General features: G+C 39.8%; 1 protein-coding gene across 1 annotated transcript in view; it reads right to left on the bottom strand.

Annotated features, from left to right (window-relative positions):
• Window positions 1-12,123, bottom strand: part of LOC107373001 (sodium-dependent phosphate transport protein 2B-like) — a 77,660-nt gene that overhangs the window by 62,606 nt on the left and 2,931 nt on the right. Inside the window, exon 1 of the mRNA XM_070554011.1 lies at window positions 7,028-12,123. This exon is cut by the window's right edge and continues 2,931 nt beyond it. The gene's annotated coding sequence lies outside the window, so the exon portion shown is untranslated. The remainder of the gene's footprint in view (window positions 1-7,027) is intronic.

Genomic DNA, 12,123 nt, shown 5'->3' on the forward strand with positions numbered 1-12,123 from the left:
AGCCGTTTCTTTAGCGATTGACACATCACTACATCATTCCCTTTCCTAATGTCCTGAAGAACGGTCCAGAGCGCAGGCGGAGTGTTTAGCTAACCTGCAGGAAGTGTCAACGACAGTTATCCAGAAAGTAGCTAAGGGTTACCAGAGATGTTTCTGAGGTGTTCGCTAGTTATTTAAAAAGTCAAGAAGGGGGTCTGAAAAGCTGTTAGAAATAGCATCGAAATCGCTAAGTTGGCAACACTGTGGGAGGAGCTCTTCATTTGCAACTCAGGGCAGCGCAAGTGGGAGGAGCAAATAATCGGCTTGTTTTGTTTTTATAATCGTTCAAAACTCAGATCGTAATTGGGATTAAAATTTGATTAATTGAGCAGCCCTAACATATAGGTTTTGATGTATCGCCCCTGACTTGTCAGTATAGCTGTCGGGTTTAAGAGAGTGGAGGAAGTCCTTTCTTGATACTTCCTGTGTGCGGCGGTGTAGTTCAGTATTCAATAATTATTATTTCAGTTTCAGACTAAAAAACTCCTGTACCAGCTACACGTGTCGTGATTGTGTTGAGCATGTAGATCTGAACAAATAAAAAAGTTAACTGAAATAAATAAATAAAATTAAAATAAAAACCCTAAATGATAGGGGGGCTTGTGAATATTTTAGGGGGGCTGAAGCCCCCTAAAACAGACCTAACGACGTCAGCGCTGGTGAGTCATCGGACTGCTCTCAAGGCTAACTCAGGGTCCAGAATCAGACATGTTCTAATGAGAACCGGACCCAGCACCAGATCAGAACCGGGTCAGCTTTTTAGCAGAAGGAGGAGCTGCTCGTCAGTGTCCCTCCTGCATCAGCGTTGATATTACTAACTGGCACAAAAACTTAACCCGAACCAGTCTGTGACATTATAACACACACAGCTCTCACTTTGAGCCTGCGGCAGTGTGGACTGATTGTCTAAATTACGTGAACCCCGCCCACGTCTCTTTTACTTTGCATTTATAAATATAGCAAATATAGCAGCAATATTACAGGTAGGGAACGATCTTTAGAAGCTGTTAAAAGTAATTATTAAGCTTACTCACCTCAAATTGGGCCCAAAATCTCAGTTTTGAGGAAGCAGCAGTCGGTGGGATCCGGCTAATTACTGGAACGGCTTGGCCTAATTTGTGAAATGCTCTTCAAACCAGCATAACCCGGTTCAAACTCCATCGCGGTTCAAACTCCATCAAGTTGGTGAAATAGTAACATGTAAAAAACACAACTACAATATTAACAGCCAAGCTACTAGAACAGGGTATATGCAGAGATCTCAAAATTAAATTTAAGACTTTTTCAAGACTTTTTAAGACCTTCTAAAAATAAAATTAAGACTTTATCGCAAAGAACTAATCAGCGGTTAAACACTCATATATTGTTTTTACATATTTCATTGCTTAGTTTTCCACTTCATAACGGGTTACGTTCATCCGGGACAGCGAGGCTGTAGCAATAATGGGCTCGACACACGGGAGGCGACATCGCCTCTCCTCCATTCATTTTCAATGAGACATGCGCGAAAAAGCGATAATCGCGGTTCTCCCTCCTACTAAGCGAAACGCGAAAAACTTGCGTCAAATTTTGCGCTCGTGCACGTGTCGTGCACAGGCGACCCAGCGACGCGATCCCAGAAAGTTGAAACATTTTCAACTTTTCATCGCTGTCGCTCGGACGAGGACCAATCAACGGAGGTTTCATTCACTGACCAATGAGCGGACAGGATGCTCCGCACATCTCCGAGCAAACATGGAGGAGAAGTTGATTATTATTATGTTTTATAGTAAAATCAGAAGTAAGATTTCACATAACTCTAGCAGCACCTTGTGAAACATCATATCTACCGCTTTATTAACTCTGAACCGCTTAAATAACCTTAATTCCCTCCAACCTGACACAGCCAAACAAAACAACGGACGTTTCGATTTCGCCATGGAACAGAACGCGTAGACGGCTTTGCCACTGGCCGCTGCCGCGGGTCGCCTCCCGTGTGTCAGGTAATAAAAGCGATGGCGACAAATTTCGCTGATCGCGGTCATTTGTCGCCTCCCGTGTGTCAAGCCCATTATACGTAAAGCCACAAGGTACAAAAATGCAAGCCGTGCGCATAGAAGAACAAAAAAATATTTTACTAGTTTGCATGCATCTATTTTTCATACCTGCAAACTCAGAGGCTGTGAAAAAAGTGACAACTAAATTTACCCCCCCCCCCCCCAAACAAGGTCCTTGTGTGCTGCAGATTCTATTCTTTACATTTACATGCATTTATTTTATTGAGCATAATAAAAAAAATGTTATGTGATTTATTTTGCAAATTGCTAGCTATTTTTTTACCAGTCGTACTGTTCAAGAGAGCTAAATATAATAAACTGACAGAACTGATCAGATAATGATTAGAGATCATCTAATAATAATTAATAATTATTATGAAACTAATTCACAGAACACCAAACATATAAACATCTGAAAATATTCCAAATTACTGTAATCGTTTTTCAGTAGGATGACCAGATCCTAACTCACCAAAAGTGGGACAGAGGCTACTCACGGTGGGACGTGATGCTTCAATGCAATGAGAAAATGTAAAAATGGTTTTGAAATAAACTATTCTGCATTTTATCTCTAACATCACTGTTAAATATAAATAAAAGTATTATATGATTGATGTCTTATATATTCTATTTGAGTTAAGCTGTGGTAACTGGAGAGGAACAGAGAAACAGCTGTTCAAGTTTAACTCAGGCTGGACCTTCTACTGTGGCTCTGAGTAACTTTAGAAGAGGAAGAAAGAAAATATAATTTCTATAGCGCCTCTCAAGATAAAAATCACACGGCGCTTCAGAAAAACAAAAAATGTAAAAATATAAAAAAGAATTTAGAAAATGGTTAAAATATATTTAAAATGAGCAAAAAATTGACAATTCTGATTAAAAATATGTTAAGAAAGAGAGAGAGTGAACAGGAAAGAGGGAAATTAGTGGATCATGAGGAAGGTGGAATAGGTAGGGAGAGCAGAATAAAGTGAGAGTGGTGAAGAAGATCATTCAAAAGTCAGCTTGAACAAGTTGGGACTGTGTTGTGGTGGTTCACCCCAATTTCCACAGAAGCTAGCGATGGATAGCTGCCGCTCTCGGCGGCTAGCAGCAGCCTTGTAGCTAGCACAACACATGTGCGACTTTAAGGAGTTTATGCCCATTGACACGATACTTATTTTCTTCTTGCATATCGTACAGTATGCCTCCCTCACGCTCCCCTCGACTGGCTAATACTAACTACAGCACAACTCACTTGCAGCTAATCGACTGCTACAAGGCTGGTTGAGACCGCGGTGCTTTTATAACCTACAGCCATAGAGCTGCTACGTAGTACGCTTCTCAGTGTTGCCAACTGCTTTTGACTGAAAGTAGCTGAAGTTACCCCCAAAAGTCGCTAGATGTCACCAGATGATGTCACGTGCTAATTTATCTATTAATGACGTCACTACGCCACATTGGCATTAATTTTCCCCATAGCATCTAAAAGATACACACACACACACACACACACACACATATATATATATATATATATATATATATATATATATATATATAACTGGCGCAATTATATAATTAAAGTTATTAATTAGTATGATTAAAATGGCCCAAATTGCTTTGATATGTACAATAAATTCCAAAAGTATCAATAAAGTGACATTAAGACAGATATGGTGTGGTGATCCAAACAGTTCTGTTGTAGGATATAACTCAGACCTCCTGCTCTCCTCATTCTCACAGCCATTTTCCTAAAAAGCTGGGGTTTGCTTTGCACCTCATAGAGTGCGTTTACATGCAGCCAGTAACCCTTTTAAAACCCGAATATTCACAATAACCCGGTTCCGCAGGTCCATGTAAACACCACCAAAAACCCGGATATGCTCATAACCGGGTTTTTAAAAACCCGGTTACTACACCTGGGGTAACCCTTTTCTAACCCGAATGTTTGGTCGTGTAAACGCATATCGGGATATCCCCATCAAAGCGCGTGTTCTGCGCATGCTCTGTTCGCAAGGAATCTTGGTCTTTTGAGTAGCGAGACGTCTTGTACGCGCCAGAACACCGGAAGTAAACAACAAGTTGGGAGCAACATGGCGAGTCGCGGCACAGCACCACACTTTTGGAGTGACGAAGAAACTAAAGCGCAAACAAACGCGGTCGCTATCTCTTCCGAACTGGGAAACATGTTGTTGTTTTCATGGATACTGGAACAAGAAGAACTGGAAATGAGGCAAATTGCGTCTGGACGTAGTCCATACGTCTTGACGCTACCCCAACGTCCGCATTTAAATCGGGTTATGCAAGTTAGGGGTAACTCTTTCTATTTATGCTTGTAAACGGGTTATTCTGATCAACTCAGAAACCCGAATACCGACCTTAACCCGATCATAGCCCGGATATTGGCTGCATGTAAACGTAGTCATTATTTCTCAACTTCTCTGTTGTGTATTCTCGCCATCGTGATAATAACGGCGCACCGAGCAAAAGGGAGCGGGTGTCTCATAGTATAACCATCCCTGTGTCACTGAAGGAAATTCAGATGAGCCACAGAGCTGCGTGTGTAAACGGGGCGGTAGTTGAAACTCCCGTTGACTTTATTTGCCAAATGCAGGAAAAACCAAAGTGTCTGACAGCTGCAGAACCAGAGATCACAGGTTGACGCCTGCGCCGTCTCTAGTAGAAGCGTCTCCAGCTCTGCAGCTGTACCTTTGTCTTCGGCGAATCAGCCCGGCCGAAAACGGTTTATGATTGGTCAGTCCTCTTGCACATGTGCAGATTATCGTTCTCTTTCCTTACTCCCGGTAGAAGGGTTCAGAGTGCAAATGGTTTCTTTGTTGCTAATCTGTGGGGAATATCTACAAGAAAGTTCTACAGAAAGTAGCAAAGTCTCCTGAGAAATGTCGCTAGGTTTGTCACTAGGCGCTTTTTGGAAAAAAAAGTCATTGAGGGGGGTCAAAAAGTCATTAGGAACAGTGACAAAGTTGCTGAGTTGGCAACACTGAGTCTGTTCTTGGATACGTAGCATTGTTCTCATTGACCATTGGCTAAAACCGACTCAAAATTAACGTGTTCTATACTTTTGAGCTGAAGATGGCGCTAGGCTGACGTTTTTAGACAGAATTTAGAGTTTTCAAAGAAAATGCATCAAAATGCATGAATAATAACCACATGTCTACAACACTATTAGATACTCGTTTATACTAGTTATCAGCTAAAAAAAAGTTGATTTTGATGTGACTTGCTCTTTAAGTTCAGTTGAAAACAGCAAGTAAATGGAACACATTTTGCACGTTAAATGATCTTCTTGATTTCTGCTACATCTACCAATTATTACCTATTCCTTTTATGTGGTTTTTACGCAACCCACTATTTTTTTTACTTACAATTAATTTATTTTCACAATTGCTTATATTACTGTACCAACTATAATGATTCATTTCAACTTAATATGTTTAAACTTTATTTATTCAAAAATGAACTATTTTGAAGAGATATGAATAGTTTCTAATTTACTCAATTTTTGAGATTAAAAATGTTTAATTAAATATTTTAAGTAAATGTCAGTACAATTTTTTTGAGTGTACCTTGTGTGGTTGATGGAAACTCAGGAACTGAAATGATTATGAACATTATTATGACTTGTCTAATTGTTTATCAAGTGGAAAAAAGATGTTATTATGTGAGATGAGGTCCACAAAGGCTTTTACTAAATTACTAATGATGAATCAACAGTGTGGGATGGCACAGTGTGTGCTTCATAGATGCACCAAAGGCCTTTGATAGTTTGATAGAAGTAGAAGTGGTATTAGATAGAATTAGTATGGTAAATGGGGAAACAGTATTTCAATACCATGAGGTCAGTACCCTGCAGGAAAAACCAGACCAGCATAGTTAGTTACTAGCATATGTGGTGCTGGTTTGCTGGTGCTGGTCCGCCAGCTAAACCAGTACCAAAACACCACATATGATACTGTGCTGGTTTAGGCTGGGTTTTCCAGCAAGGTACTGGGGTCAGACAAGGAGACATGCTATCTCTTGCTCTTTCTAACCTGCAGCCTACAAATGACTGACTTATTAGTGAGGTAAAAGCCTGTACGTCTGGTTGTGCAGCTGGTGGTGTTGTGATAAATCATTTGATGTATGCAGATAACTTTGTGGTCCTTACTATTGTCCCTTGTTTTTCTTCTTCATATTATTATTCTGCCATTTTTATTTTGGTATGTTGTATTGTGAATCTTTTATTATAATTGTAAAAGTCCTTTTTGCTACCTGTAATATTAGATTATGAGTCTGGAAAATGGTATACTTGACCTGGATAGTACTCAGATGTGAACTAATCGAAGTCGCTCCCTGGTGCAAAACACTATACTGGTCAGTCGGTGATTATGGCATTCTGGCTTTCAAGCAGGTGTAGCAGGGCCAGACTGAACCATACTTAAAAGGCTGTCCTCCACTAATAACATACATTTATTATACTAATAGCATCCAAATTATTTTATGCCACTCTGACAATAGTGCATTGTTATTTACAGGTGAAAATTTTTATATATTATAATATCGTGCAGATTTTATTTATTTCAGTAATTCAACTTAAAAGTTGAAACTATGAGACAGACTCATTACATGCAAATCCAGATATTTCAAGTCTGTATTTATTATAATTGTGATGATTATGGCTTACATCTTATGAAATCCCCACTTTCAAAATCTGACAATTAAAATAATGTGAAAAGGTTCAACATTCTAGACTCAAAGTGCCACGCTCTAACAGATAATGAATCCAGAACACCTGCAAAAGGGCTCCTGAGCCTTTAGTTGGTCTCTCAGTCTGAGTTGAATTACTGAAATTACTGAAATTAGCACCATATTCTAACTTTTCACCTGCATTTAAAATTCCCATTCTATTTCTCCCAAAACAAAAAAAACTTCAGCATTGCATTTGAAGGTCAGTAAAACAGAGTACTTACCTGCAGCCAAGCTGGAGTGCCACCTGGGTTACCTGATGCAGTTTTTATAGCACCATTGCAAAGCGCGCACTCATGGCTCTCAGTTCAAGGGTCCTACATGTTGGGACAGAGTCCAAGGAAGGAGACTCACCTGTCCACATCTGAGTGCAGTCCGCTGGCTGATAACAGACCATGATGTGAGTATTATTCAATGTGATGATACTGAAACAAATCACAGATAAGGATTTTTTTCTTCATCTAATTATGGGACATTTACCACATATCTATTATTGTAAAGATCTAAATTGGCGGGAAATACCTCCTATTTGCAAAACCCTTACTGCGGCCTGAAAAGCTCCAGACTGAGCTTCAGCTGGAATCTTGAGAACTGCCCCCTGGTTGTTAGAAATGCAACAATAATGTACAGACACCTTGAAGGCTGAGGAGATTTACATCCTTCTAAACAGGCCAGTTGCTGGGCCATAGACTTTTTGTCTTAAATGTCCCCACTGTTATATACTAACACCGATTTGTTAGAACCCACATGAGGAAAAACAAACAAAAACATTAATTAGATAATTGAATAAAGATCAGAATTTTTTTAACATGATCACAATGTTATTATAGCTCCCAAACTCTATGTGGACTGCTGAGATGAAATGTTTTTAAAATGTCTGTATAATAATAATAATAATAATAATAATAATAATAATAGAAAACCTTTTTTCAAATATTCTCATATTGATTTACATTTATCGTTAGTCGTTTTGTTGTTTTGTTATGTAATTACAAATACAAAATCTAGGACCCCTAAAATGGAATGACTTGTGATCCCAAATAACACCGACTGAACTGTTCAAATTTGGCTAAAAACATCGGTAAATAAATAAGGGCATGACCTAATATCCAAAGAGCTACAACGTGATTAGTATTGTCTTTATTGAATTTATTATTTTTAGCTTTTATATTAATTAAAAATATTCTAATAGGATTGATTTTTCAGTATTTGATTTCTTGAATTACTCTATTTTAGTGCAGCATGTCCCATTGTGGGACCCTGACCCAAGCATAGGAACAACTCGAAATGTTTGACTAGGAAGTCATAGGGTTAAACTAAGTAGCCCAAACTGAATCATTTATGTTAGATCAGAGCAAAAGACAGACTATGTAAATATTAAACACAGCGTTATCAAAAGATGCATAAAGATACACTCTTAGCTTGATAAATTATGGTGTATTTTATTTTCATGCATGATCAGATTTCTGCAGCAACTAGTAACCAATTACGAATGTTAAGCATACATTATCTTCACACAGGTCTAACTTAGGATGGTACTCAGCAGGATCCTACCCCCACCCAAACACACACACACACACACACACTGGTTTACAACCCTGCAGATAACAGGGCGATTCCCTGAATTTGGTGCACTTTCCGGTTTCTGGTTTCTGAAAATCAAACCACATGAAATTGTCTTTCTGAACTTTCTGAACTCTTGCCTATCATTAAACAGATTTATTGCTCACTGTATTCATAGTGAGATAGGACTGTAACAACATATCATTACACAACTGAAATAAAGAGTCAGACTCAGATTAACTTTATTGATTTCTGGGGAGAGGTTTCTCTGGGAATTTCTGTTTTACAGCAGTAGCAGCATTGACGTATCTAACAGCAGTAACACATCTAACAGTAATTATAGTAATAGGTAAAAATAGAAAATAAATGAGGAAGCAAGTATAGGAAGAGAGAAAAATGTTAACAAAAACAGCATGTATTCAATTATCCCGGTGTGCAGTGGTTGCATGGTGTTTTCTCTGATGGATAGTAGGGTTGGGCGATTTGTGTAATTTTTCCAACCGCCAATCGCCAATAAAATAAATGGCGATGGGAGATACATTTGCACATGTGACTCTTTGAGCAATGCAATGATGCACAGACTGGTGGCATCCCAAATTAACTCTGTGGAATACGGCAATGGACTAAATTTACGTTAGAGTGGAATATCCCTTTAAATGTCTATTTGTTTAACTGATAATGGTCAGTGTGTGTGCCGTGGCTTGTAGGAGTAACTTCTGTGCAGCTCTGAACAGTAATGCTAACAATAACAAGGTATTTGACTCTCCCCAAAGCTTTTCTGTCCCTAACCTTGATCTTTTCCTTACAATATGACATAATCAGAAAACTGAAGGCCTGATGCATACAGAGTGAGATGCAGCAATTAAATATGAAGAATTTTTATAATCTTGGCTATTCATTGACTGATTCCTAAAGTTGGATATAATGCTTTTCTGCATGTGACTTCAGAAAAACTACAGCTGATGAAAAGATCAGTCCAGGTTTAACCATTGGAATGCCATTTTCACTCTCCTTCCACCCACATGCAAAACAGAATGATTCTGTTTGGGTACTGCATAATCTGAGTGCTTCAGCATGATTAGAACTAGTTCTGAATTAGCCAGATTAACATGTTTACATGCATTTAAAAAGGGACGTGAGTCGTTTTAGGGCAATACTTCAGTTCTCTGCACCAGCCCCCCCGCGACCCGACATGGACAAAGCAGGTTCAGACAATGGAAGGACTTCAGTTTTCTCAGGTAAACGCACTAAGTTATGCTCTTCAAGAGCACCTATGAGTTGTTTAGCAAAAACCTTTTCCAGGATCTTGGAAATAAACTGTAGCTTAGAGACTGACCTAAAGCTTCTCTGGAGAGGAGGGCCATGCGATCTGACGATATTAGATCGTTAAGGATTATAAAGTGATAAGGATCTACCAAAGCTTGGAGATCGTAGAACCATCTATTTGCATTCTATCACCTATGCCATTATTTCTGGATGCATCTATCGGCACATTTTTTGTCAGTCGAGTCACGCTATTTGCTAGTCTGCTTCTGTAGGCACGACAGACACATCGAGAGTAAGTTTAAGACAGCATGTTGGTGTGTTTTGCTGGAGTGCTCGGTAAAGCTGTGGAAAATGATCTAACAATCGATGCAACGATAAACGATTATGAATCTGAAGAAGCACACCATACTCGATTATAACGGCTAGCTGCTATCATTAGCCACTAGCTTGCCTCTAAGCAGTCTTTAAGTGTATTCTCACACCTCTCCTTGATCAGGGAAGCTCTGGGTCAATATTCTGCTCTAAACTTTGCATTTAGCTTTGTGACTTTTATTACTGGTAGTAGGGCTGTAGCGAAGCCTCGATGACGTTGACGGCTCGATTCTAAAAATTCGTCGACGTCAGATCCGGTAGTCGACGCAGCACGCCCACTTGTTGCATCCCCAGGAGTTTGTAAATAGAGGAGGAATCTGCCTGTTTTTCCTCTAGTTCGCCCTCTTCTCCGCCTTCACTAACGTCTCCACCAAATACCGAAGACCCTAAACAACGTCTGTCCGCTACTAGATTCCTTTCCTGTCTTGCCCGCCTTCGTCTCCCGGCAACGGACAACAACTTCCGGGGTCAGATGCGCTGCTTCGTCTCTACCGCAGATGTAGAACATCACCGGGAGCATTTCTCCCTTCATAAAGGAGCTTCTTTCAGACATGAGGAGAGCTGTTTTTGTGGTAGCAGTCTCTCCTCCATGCTGGTCTGTTTGCTGTTGGGTGTTTTTGGTTTATTTAACTCATTCACTGCCATTGACAACTAAAGTCGTCATTTTAGATCTAACCGTTCACTGCCAATGACGACTAAAGACGTCATTTGCATTTTTTTACTGTTTGAGCATCGGAACGACCCCCCGCGCTGAGAGAACAAACATCTCAGCCCTGAAGCCGATCTTCATCCGCATACATCACAGATCACATGATCAGGAAGCAGACCATCCATGTGTTTGGAGATCGTTTTGGGCCGTTCCTGTAAAAAAAAGTGAGGCGCGAACCGGAAAAGCGTCTGCCGATCACAATTCGACAACGGATTATGAAAGAACGGATAACGCTCGAAACACGCGGCTTCTTCCTGATGTAAGAGGTGAGTCTCCTCTTTGTTTTGGTTGTTTTGGCATCGACATCATGCTAGCGCGCAACGTTCTGTGACTCTTAAAAAAACCTGTAAAAACAGTGAGAAACGCTGTCAGCTAAGGTCGTTAGTGACCAGGAAACGGCTGGCAGTGAATGAGTTAAACTTGGTAACTTGAACTTTTGCGTTGGTAGAGCTACTGTTAGCATTTTCGCTAACAGCTTCTTGCGTTTGGCTAAGCTGTTACGTTTAGGAATGAGTGAGTACACCACTATCTGTATCTGTATCTGTTCAACCAACTAAATTACAGTATCTGTATCTGTAATCGGAATGGGCGTGGCATAACCCGGAAGTGGGCATGGTTTAACCGGAAGTGGGTGTGGTTTACATCAATATATTATTTTAAGTCTGAAACTGATATGGAATGATCAGAAGTTGCTATGTGTATTGTTTATTTGAAAACTATTTACAGAGCAGCCTCAGAATTGAGATTAAATATTTTTGATCACAATAGTAAAGAAACAATTACAGAACAAGTGTTTCAATAAAATCAGAACATTAATATTTAAGTGCATTGATTAATACATCTGAACTCATGCAGTAGGAACTAGGAAATATGAAATGCTAGAACCAGACACAACTTTATATATATTTTTTAATTTATTTTGATTAAACAGATTTTTTTCTTAACGTTCTTGGCATTTTGCCCCACACAAAGTTAAACAAAGCAATGTTGATTAAGGTGTGTGTGTCTGAGAGAGATAGAGAGATAGAGAGGGAGAGAGATGGAGTTAAAAAAATAAAAAACCTGACCGGAGCAGAGGTAGTGAGTGATGCAGCACGTCAGCTCTGTCTTGTCAAATGCACCATGTAAGTTACGAAAAAAGTAACTTTAAATATTCAACTGAAAAAGAGGCGAGCTGAAGAAAACCTAGGGAAAACTGAAGAAACGTGAGAAACAGAGAAGCAATCACAGCGAGATCCGTTACTGTCTGTGTGTGTGCGTGTGTGTGTGTGTGTGCGTGGATGAGACGGATGGACTGAGCTCCCGGCCGGCTAGAGAGTTTTGTGTAGGGAGGGGCGGGCGCTCTATGTGACTGGCCAATCACAGAGCGTGAAGACAGTCAGTTACCCAATGAGGATTTTCCTTCAGCAC

This window comes from Nothobranchius furzeri, chromosome 8 (genome assembly GCF_043380555.1).
Source record: "Nothobranchius furzeri strain GRZ-AD chromosome 8, NfurGRZ-RIMD1, whole genome shotgun sequence".
NCBI classification, from domain to species: domain Eukaryota; kingdom Metazoa; phylum Chordata; class Actinopteri; order Cyprinodontiformes; family Nothobranchiidae; genus Nothobranchius; species Nothobranchius furzeri.